General features: G+C 47.9%; 1 long non-coding RNA gene across 1 annotated transcript; it reads right to left on the reverse strand.

Annotated features, from left to right (window-relative positions):
• Window positions 1–1,126: 1,126 nt before the first annotated feature.
• LOC137661547 (uncharacterized) lies at window positions 1,127–3,659 on the reverse strand. The gene is made up of 3 exons (XR_011047875.1): window positions 3,071–3,659; window positions 1,868–1,987; window positions 1,127–1,507 (listed from the first exon to the last, which is right to left on the reverse strand). It is a non-coding gene; the product is annotated as an uncharacterized lncRNA (long non-coding RNA).
• Window positions 3,660–10,788: the final 7,129 nt, after the last annotated feature.

Below are 10,788 nucleotides of genomic sequence, written 5' to 3' on the forward strand. Positions count from 1 at the left end.
CACCTCCAGAGATGGTGACTCCACCACCTCCCTGGGCAGCCCCTTCCAATGTCTAATAACACTTTCTGAAAAGAAATGCTTCCTAATGTCCAACCTGAACCTCCCCTGGCCAAGCTTGAGGCTGTGTCCTCTTGTCCTATCTCTAGTTGCCCGGGAGAAGAGGCCGACTCCCACTTCACTACAACCTCCCTTCAGGTAGTTGTAGACTGCAATAAGGTCACATCTGAGCCTCTTCTCCAGGCTAAACACCCCCAGCTCCCTCAGCCGTTCCTCATAGGTCAGACCCTCCAGACCCTTCACCAGCTTGGTCGCCCTCCTCTGGACTCACTCCAACACCTCAACGTCTTTCTTGAAGTGCGGGGCCCAGAACTGGACACAGGATTCAAGGTGCGGCCTCACCAGTGCCAAGTGTCCAGGTGTCACAAGCTCCAGAGGAGGTCACCACCCTTCCAGCTGCCCTAGGGCTGGAACCACCCTGCAGAAAAGCTGTCATGGAGGCAGCTATGTCTATACCAATAATACATGGAGAGCCTATACACAGTTTCAAGGGCTGTCCCACAGTTGTCCACATTGTTTAATTGTTAGCATGCTCCTCAGCACAGTTTTGGCCTGACCACCTAGGACCATCCCTGACCATTCCAGATCTACTTCCCAACTGGTATTTTAGCTTCAGCCACATTATTTTGGAGGAAGAGAGCTCGGCTATAGAGATGGGCACCAGCTAACCCCAGTACCAGGAACTAACACAGGGTGTTTCATTTGCTAACATGCCTTCCCCATGCTGTCCCCCATGTTGTCGGGACCAGAGCGTTGACAGCATACTGGAACAATACCATTGGAGATGCAAATTCATTATTTTCCAGATCTTTTTCTATCAGCCTTCAGAAATTTCTGCCTGGCTGAAACAATAAGATACACACTCAGATCCAGGGCTGTGCTGATAGGGTTTGTATCCTCCTCCTACTCACCTCCATTTGTTTAGCACTCTGTGTAATTGCATGAACAACCTGACCATGCTGCTTGCAAAACATGAGTCAGCACTCAACAAAAAAGGAGAATAAATAATAAAAATCTTAGAAATGTCTTTTTTTTTTTTTTTTTTTTTAATGGTGGCTGCAGAGTCCTGTTGCATGAGAACCTATAAGAACAACTGGAGGATCTCTTCTCCATTAAGCTCAAGCAAGATTCAGACTGGCCTTTCCATGCTTGAACTTCAGATGTTCAGAAGACATTCTGGGGACAGATGGGCAAAATGATTGCAGGTGCTGGGGGACCAGGATGGTTAAGAAGCTTGCACGGGTTATTCAGAGACCTCATCACAGTCCAGTCCAGAGAAGGGGCCAGGTAACGCTGACCAGAGGTGCAGTTCCCAGCACCACTATGGGAGGTCTCATCCCAGATGCCTCGTTGCGATTGCAGTTGTCCTGACTGCAGCATTCGTAAGGCATTCGAAACACACTGCAATTTGAAACGCAGCTTTTGCTGATCAGCGTCTGTTGTTGAGTGCCTGGATTAAAAAAAAAAAATAATCAAATAAAACCAACCCATAAATCTTTCTGCCAACAGCAAATCCTGGCTTTACTAAGCAGTGTGTGAGATCACCCAAGGCGATATGGGTTATGGTGTTCATTTAACTACCCTCTGCCTCTCTATTCAAGCAAAGAAATAATTGGACTTGACCTGCAACCAGGTCCTATCCAAATTCTCCCAAAGCCCCATGGAAGGAGAAAGTTTTAGACCCAAATGCACTGGAGCAGAAAGGGGGAAAGGACACAGACCCACTGAGAGCAGGGCTGGGACACACAGGAGTGTTGGACAGCAGGGTTGGAAGGTCCCAACCCAGGTAGATCATGGCAGTAGGACTCACCGGTACCTATCTTCTCAACTATAGTCACGCAGGCTGTCGCGTTTTTGGTACACGGTGTAGTCATCAGGCACTGATCATTGCTGGTCTGGTTGGTGCAGGTGTAGCATGTCAGCGAGTTGGCTACAGGAGAGGAACATAAATGATTTGCATGAGGTCAAAGCAAGAAACCCGTTCCCAGCTGGACCTGTTCCCATCTTCATGCCGGCCACAGGCCACAGAATAAGGCATAGAGGATTTGGCTGAGCCAGTTCTACCCCTTCTGCTATCCCACAACCAAAATTGTTAAACACACACCTCCCTGTAGAAAAACCCTCCTTCCAGCTGGGTGGACAGAGGCTTTCTGTGGATGTTGATATTCAACTACCCCATCACAGCATTTAAATCATAGAATGGTTTGGGGTGGAAGGGACCTTAAAGATCATCTAGTTCCAACCCCCCTGCCATGGGCAGGGACACCTTCCACTAGACCAGGTTGCTCAAAGCCTCATCCAATCTGGCCTTGAACACTGCCAGGGAGGGGGCAGCCACAGCTTCTCTGGGCAACCTGGGCCAATGTCTCACCACCCTCACAGCAAAGAATTGCTTCCTAATATCTCATCTCAATCTCCCCTCTTTCAGTTTAAAACCATTACTCCTCATCCCATCACTCCACACCCTTGTAAAAAGCCCCTCTCCAGCTTTCCTGTAGGCCCCCTTCAGTTACTGGAAGGTGCTAGAAGGTCTCCCCAGAGTCTTCTCTTCTCCAGGCTGAAGAACTCCAACTCTCTCAGCCTGTATTTAGCAAATGGTCACTGGGCCAGAAGAACAGTGAAGGTTGCACTCAATTTTTAGCTCAAAGCTTAATTGCACCCCCATCCAAGAAGCATAGCTTTAGCTGCAGATCTCGAGATACGATTGGGTTTGCTGAGAAAACCCAAAGGGGTTTTCTTTCCAGTGGTGCATCGTGAGAATAGGGGAAGGTGACAGATTTTTGTCTTGCTCTGTGGGCAGCCCAAGGCTGCAGGGTGCCTGTAGCACAAGTCCTTTGGCAGCTGGGATAGCACGAAGGAGAGGCAAAGCTGGCCGTGCAGACCAGCTCTTTATCACTATCTACTGACTTCTTAAAGACCACTGGACTTAGAAGTTATGGATGTGGCTTCTCCCCAGAAAACACCAGCTCTCTCTATCCCAGCCCAAGCCTTGCAGTAATCCTGAACCACTCACCAACATCCACGCAGAGGACAGCAGCCAGACACGTCCTCAGGAGAGCCCTCATCTCTGTTTGCTCTTCTCTGCCTGTACGGTCTTCAGGGGAAGCAGCTCCCAACCCTCTGTGGAATCCCAGCTGGGAGCGTGGCCAATGTAAAGGCTGACACAGGTCAACCCACGTGTTGCAGACCGTGCACAGCCCAGACCTGGGGGCTGACACGTACTTGTGGAGTCTTGCAGCAGCCCAGTGCTCACATCTGCTGTCCAAGTTTTGTGCGCTGCCGTTGTCTGAGCATGTGTTACTTAATATCTCAAAATAAACCAGAAGGAAAGCAGTTGATACTGATAGGAGTTGTTCCTCTTTGAAAGGAGGCAGGAGATAAAAGGTAGGTAGGAAGTGGTGACCAGCTTAGGAGGAAGCAAGGCCACCATAAGGGGGATGGGGACTCTTGGACTTGCATGCTATGCATTGGTCCTTGAGAAAAGGGGACATGCATGCTGGGTCCTGCAAGAAGGAAACACTCTTTGAGGACCAGGACAGCCATCTTTGGTTGCCCAGTTGGGGTCAAGCCTGGAGCCTTGGCTTAGCACTGGGAAGGCTTGTTCCCCCTGCAGCTATGAGGATTTCCCTGACATGACTTGACCCAAGAGCTGCTCTACCAGCTCTGTTACCACAACTCTGAGCTTGGCATGGTACCAGCAAGCTCAGGGGAGCCCAAGAAAATCAGAGAAAGACTGGGAGAAAGTTGCCATGCTACTGCTACAACTTCAAAAATCTCATCTTATGGGCAAAGAGTAAGCACGCCACGTATATGTGCATATATATTATTAGTATAATTGAAATCTTAACGTTTCTCTACACTATGGCCTTGGGTCAGAGTCATAAGTACCTCATTGTACACAGAATAATGGCTTCTTCCTGCTATCTGTATAAACCTACAGCTGCATTATATAAAGATACACACCATGCAAAACAAATTAGCCACAGCCACTTGGTCAATTAGAAAAATTGCTCTTACCACTCAGCTAAGCTCAAAAAAAAAGAGCCTCAGGCAGGTCAAGACAAGCTCAGTCAGAGCAAACCTAACAAGCCTCAATCCTGAGGTCTTACAAACTCAGTACAAAGCTTATGGCCCGTTACTAGAAAGGGCAATACCAAATTAAAGTTCCAAGGGATAACAAACCATCTTGTCTTAGACTCTCAAAGGGGAAAAACTGGACTGAGCTATTCTGGTTTATTTATGGAATTTTATCTCCTGGTTTTGGGTTTTTTTGTGGGTTTTCTTCTTCCAGTACACAGGAAGGCACTATGAGGACAACCCAGCACAGCCCCTTGTAGAAGCTCTTTCAAAGGTGACAATATATAGAGAAAAAAAAAATAAAAGGAAGAACTTACTTGCACAGCAAGGGAGCCAGGGGTTGTACAGCCTCAGTTCAGGCACATTGCTTGCTTAAGGGACCACACTGCAAAGCCTGTCCAGCTGGCTGTAGGGAAGGTGGAACTAAATCAAACCTAACTGATAATAAAGGAGGACATCATGGAAGGAGCCCTGACTGAATGAGAGCCTGTTACAGCACAGCCCACGTGCCAAATTGAGAAGATCACAGAATCAACCAGGTTGGAAGAGCCCTCTGGGATCATAGAGTCCAACCGTTGCCCTGACACCACCATGGCAACTAGACCATGCCAAGACCCCATTGTGTGCTCACATGGCAGGCACACATCACTACATCAGGACAAAGCTGGGGTTGGTGACCCCCCATGAAAGGCATGGGGATGAAGCAGAAAGCTGGATGAGACAGGAGGCTGTAGCCATCCAATACAGGGTCGCAAAGGAGAAGGAAGAGAAGCCCAATACCAAACAAAAAAGATGTGACTGTGCCAAGTTCCTGGGCTAGGAAGAGAGGCCAGACCTGCTGGGTTCAGTTCTTCATCTTCCCTCACCACCTTCAAATCTCGCCCCCAGAAAGGCAGCATCAGAGTTTGCTTTTGCAGGCACTTGAGTTCATCCCATGCCTATTTTTGTTGGGAATCATTCTGAATAAAAAAAAAATGGAGACAGGGCTGGGTTCAGGGATGAATGGGGATGGGGGGGAAAGGTTTAACCCCTCCAGGTCTTCTCTCCAACAGAAGTGGTGTTTGCAGCACCAGGAATGAACTATGGGAAGTCAGGATCTATTTCTGCCTGGGGGACTACCAAGAATGAAACACGAGCCCTAATTAAAACAGGTTGTGATAATTGCCACCCCATTCTCTTCCACTTTGACAAACAGCCTTCAGGAGTTGAAGAGTCCAGCTATAGCTTGAGAAATAAATGGAAGAGATTACATAAAACAGCTTTTAAAAAAAAGCCACACCACCAAAACACAAAACCAAAGAGCTCATTCAAGTATAGATGACCTCTGGGAAGGGATTAGAGACTTCCTTGTCTGGTTCACCTTGGGAGATAAATAACCTGCCCTGTTTACAAGGGAAGGGGCAGTCTGTATGCAACCCACACAGCTAGAAACACAGCATTTTTTTTTTGAAGGGCATCAGCTATCTGCCTCATCATCCCTCCTGCAATACATGGCAACCCCAGGGAACCACTGGAAACTACCTCTGTTGGCATAGACCTCATGTCATGCTCTTCTCAGGCTCATGGCAGCAGAAGGACTTAAGAGCCCTCCTGCAGCTGTGAAAGCAGTTATTCAAAGGGTTATTTCTGAGTCAATCCAATCACTCATAATTGCAGCTTAAGCCACACTTGAATTAAGAATATTGAATGATTTATGGGGATTCCTCATGCCCCAGCTTGCAGTGGCTCAGGATCAAGGTCTAGAGAAGTCATTCTCATCGCCTGGGACAAGCTCATCTGAGCTGAGCTCTTTCAGATTCTTTATTTTCTTTTGGATAGTACATGTGCTCAGCTGGCCAGATATATCATTACTATGGCTAAAAAGAAGGTGTAGGAAGAACCAGCCTGTGTGTTATCTACTCATTCCCTGTGGGACTCCCACAATGGGCAGCCATCCCCTTTCCACAGCTGCACAGAGCAAGTGCCAGCTCTCCTTTGCAGGGCACACACCTGATATCCTGGAGTTTTGTCCTTGCCTTGGAAGCCCTTCCTCTGCCCCTCATTAGACTGTCCTTCATTTTATCACAGGGATCCAATTTCTTGCAGGTCAATTGTTTGCTTTCATATGCAGCCACTCTCCTTGGCATGAGCACTGCCGCATCCACAAACACGTGGCAAAGGCTAATGTCTGTCCAATTTGAGCTTATTTTACAGCAGCCCTAGCTTGGCTGACTGCTGATGGACACAGTACAACTGTGTAAACCCAGGGAGCTGCTTCAGCACTTGTTTTATTTATGCCAAACCACAGACATGATCTTCTCTCCTCCTAAGTCGTGTTGGAAAAGGAAATGCCTCCATTTGTTGCGTTCAGAGACAGAGGGTCTGAAGCACAGCAGTGATAGTCTCAAATGTTCTACCTCTTTCCTCTCATACCAACAAAAGCATTCCCCTTAAAAGTTTCTGATCTATTTTTCCCATTTTTTTTTTTTTCATTTGTGCAACATCAGACCTCAAGGGAAGAAGGGAGGGGAGGAAAAACCCTCTGGAAACCCTTCACATTTCTCTTCCTCACGTCCCCACAGGGGTTTGCCACCTCTCACGTCTGCCAGACCACAGCTGGTTTGTTTTCCTCTCTTAGTCTGATCACTCACCAAGGAGCGGATGCAGAGCATAAGCAGCAGTTCAACAGCAAATACTCCTCGCTGAGGAGTTTTCATCACACTCACTTCCCTCTCTGCGCCAATTAAGATGAATCAGCCAAAAGCCCAACTCTGAACCACCTAGAGGTGAGCAAAGGCCCTGTCATTAAGCAGATGAAAGAGTAAGCAGCTTTGATGACTGCCCTTCCTCAGAGCAGTTGCCAGGACCCCTTTCTTCACCCCACACAGCCCTGATGGGCAGGCGAGCAGTGCTGCCAACCCCACTGCCAGCCCTAACCACTACAGAAAGCAGTTCTGGGAAACAGGAGGCTGATGCACTTTCTTCATCAACAAGGATCAATAATCTGTTGGCTGTGCATCAAGAGCTTGACTCATTCCCAGGAGAAAGCATGACGCAGGAAGGTTTCTGATGAACGTGGCTCAGTCCAAGAGCTTTAGTGTCTGCAAAGGTGCCAATGTTCAGACTTTATGTTCCCATCCCTCCAGGATGCTGATGCAGAAGCAACAGGCAGGGACAGAGCCCCATATGTGTGGAGAGGCATTGCTTTTTCACACCCTCAAGCTATAGATTGAGATGGTCCTACCTCCTTCAGCCACAAGCTCCTACCACATCCCTCCGAGGCTCTTCAGTGGAAGGTGAAGTTCAGAGAAGCTCATGAAGTTCAGTGAAGTCCTGGATGTGGGGCTGAATGACCCCATGCAACAGAGCAGGCTGGAAGGGGGCAGGCTAAGGGGGATCGAGTTGCTGTCTTCAGCTATTTAATGGGGGGTGGCTATAGAGAGGCCAGATCCAGACTCTCCTTGGAGGTGCACAGAGAAAGGACAAGCAGCCAGTTACAAGATGCAACAAGGGAAATTCCAACCAGATATAAGGAGAAAAAAAAAATTGCCAGAATGATGATTAATTACTAAAACAGGGACCCTGAGATATGGTAGAGGAATCTCCCTCCCTGCAGATATTGAAGTTTGGCTGGAGAATGCCCTGAGCAACCCAAAGTTGGCCCTCCTTTGAGCAGGAGGTTGGACTTGAGCTCTCCAGAGACCCTCCCCAACCTCAGCATTTCTGAGGAAGAGGCTGGGCATGGGCAGCAGCTGCCAAAGCAAGACAAGAGGAACTTCTCACTACCTCCTACCACCCCGAGGTTTTATCTTATCAAACAGCCACAGTATCAAAATCGGCCTTGTGCCATCACACAGTGCAGGACATCCTCAGCCCACAGGCAGGGAAACAAACTCTCCAGCCCCTAGAAGATTTTTTTTAAGCTTCATTATGTAATTAGAGCAGCCCAGAGCCCACCCCAGTATCAGTGTGAGCAGTCAACTTTGTTGCTGGTGAATTTGCCTTGAGGTCTTCTCCCAACCAATATGAACAACAGGCTTTCATGAAAAGCACATTAGTAACTCAAGAAGTTACAGGGGAAGGTACCACTTCTGGTTTTGCCCGAAACCAGATCTTCCCTTTTCATATTTTTTTTTTTGCTTTAAAATAAAAAAAAAAAAGGAAGTGATTGCAAAGGAGAAAACACTAAACTTTTGACATTGCATTTCATGAGTCAAATACTGGCAAAAATGCTCGTATCTTGACTTTGGGCTACCAAGTGTCTTAGGTATCAAAGCACAGGCTTTTATGTGCCTACAGAAAAGGCACTTCATTGGAGAAGCTAAGTTGAAAACATCCCTGGAAGGGCCAAGGCAGGTAGGATGCACCTGAGCGTGCCAGTATTGCTTGGAGTCACCAAATAACCCCAAACCGTCGGGCTGGATGAGGGATCCTACTCTCACAGGTATCTGTAATCGGACGTGCTCCTGCTCCACAACGTCCTGGAGCAGTGGAAGACCCCTGTCAGATTGGGCATTAGGCCAGACTGCTGCTTCGTGCCACTGGGATGTCAACTGGGAGTAGCTCAACTTCTCCAACCTGTATCTCACTTGCTTATGGCTAAGGGCCAGGAGGACACTCCCCAGACTTATCAGCCTCTCTTGAAAGCTTAACTCTTTGAAAAACATTCTATTACTCACCCCAGTATGGGTTATTTGATACCTGGCAAAACACATGAACTCTCCACCTTGCTTTTGCTTCATACCTCCCATGCACTTGGATTTCCAGTCTTGGTTTCACTAAGCTTTTTGACAGAAATGGCCAAGTCCCATAGAACTGGTTTACAGGACAACACACCCTTTGGGGAAAGGATGCTTCGTTTAAGCTCCTACAGAATAGCCAATAATAACTATTTAGCTGACACTGGCAGGTCTTTGCAGCCCTGACATCCAGAGCATCTGAGCATGGCCAACAAGTCCTTCAGTATTGCCCAGACCCCATCTGCCAGCCCAGCCCTCCTCATCTGCTGCAGCACAAGAGGCAAACACAAAGCCTCCAGCTTCATTAGCTGAGCTCTCACTGGAGTTGAACCACCTCAATTTTCCCCCAAGCATGGCCTTTTGGGGAGAAGCAGGGTGCTTTGATAGAGACAGGGGAGCTGTTGAGGAAAACACAGCCCTGTTAACATGAAATATTGCCAGCACCCACTTTGTGGATCCACCACCCCAGCAAAAAAAAGGGTGAGGATGGACATGGGCACGTGGGACAGCAATTACCCAGCCTTTCCACTCCATTAATCCAGCAGAGGATCACAGCACTGATGGGAACCTGCTGGAGAAGAGGCCAAGGACCAGTTCACTCATTTCCCCCCCAAAGCTGCAGTAGGATTTGCTTTCTGGGGTGGTTTTCCACTGCTCCCCCAGCAGCTGTTCACAGAATCACAGAATCAACCAGGTTGGAAGAGACCTCAGGGATCGTAGAGTCCAACCATTCAAACTGCTGCAGCTGCTCTTATTAATGCAGCTCCTTTCTCTCACATGGTGCTTGAGAGACTTTTTCCTCTAGGAAATACTTAAAAAAAATTCTATTGGTTCAATGGAAACACCCATAGTGCTCATCCAGTTGCATCTTGCTCCTTTTTTCTGCTACTGGAAAACTGGAGCACTGTTTCACTAGGGGCTTGGCTACAATTACTCCTTTATTTGGGACAGAACAAACTTTCCACCACAGTTAGTGGCAAATATTCAACTTTAACCTCTTTTGAAAGCCAGAAAGCATTTAGCAGGGTGGGCAGAAAAACATCTCCATCCATAAGGACCAAACTGATTACTCCTGTTTCCCAGGTACAATCCAACACTGGGGTCAAGGCAGCTCCTGTCTGTTGCTTGTGCAGGTGATAACTGGTCTACCTGTGCCAGAAAAATAAATCTTGCTACCATTCAGGCTGATTTAGATCCCTGTTTTAGGAGTCAGTTGCCTCATTAAACAAGAGCTATTGAGGCTTGCAGAAACACTCCAGTGAAGAGTTTTACGAGCTGCCACATCTCAGCCAAGTGGTGGAGCACACCCCAGTGCAGATGTGAGATAAAACACCATTGGCTTCACCCAAGCATTTTCCCCTTATCATTTGTCACGACTCTGCTATCATGCAGCAGTTCAGTTTTGGTGGCTCAGTTTTGCATGCGGGCCCTTAGGGACCAAGCACAAATGGTTTTTGAGATCTGCAGGCAAGGTCTTTGCTTGAAGGCAGAGGATTTCTTGGCCTCTTCTCCCATGCAACTAACAATAGGACAAGAGGACACAGCCTCAAGCTTGGCCAGGGGAGGTTCAGGTTGGACATTAGGAAGCAATTCTTCTCAGAAAGGGTCATTAGACATTGGAATGGGCTGCCCAGGGAGGTGGTGGAGTCACCATCTCTGGATGTGTTTAAGAAAAGCCTGGACATGGCACTTAGTGCCATGGTCTAGTTGACATGGTGGTGTCAGGGCAATGGTTGGACTCGATGATCCCAGAGGGCTCTTCCAACCTGATTGATTCTGTTATTTCCTATCAAGCCTAATGCCCTGCAGACAACTGAGGACACACAGACCCCACTAGGGAGACTGAGCCCTGGCTCAGACCTTGGCACATCAGCTTGCAGCAGAACTGCATCCTGGACGAGTTGCAAAAATCCTCCAGTCACCGATACTCAAAAAA

The sequence above is a fragment of the Nyctibius grandis genome, chromosome 3 (assembly GCF_013368605.1).
Source record: "Nyctibius grandis isolate bNycGra1 chromosome 3, bNycGra1.pri, whole genome shotgun sequence".
In the NCBI taxonomy this organism is placed as follows: Eukaryota; Metazoa; Chordata; class Aves; order Nyctibiiformes; family Nyctibiidae; genus Nyctibius; species Nyctibius grandis.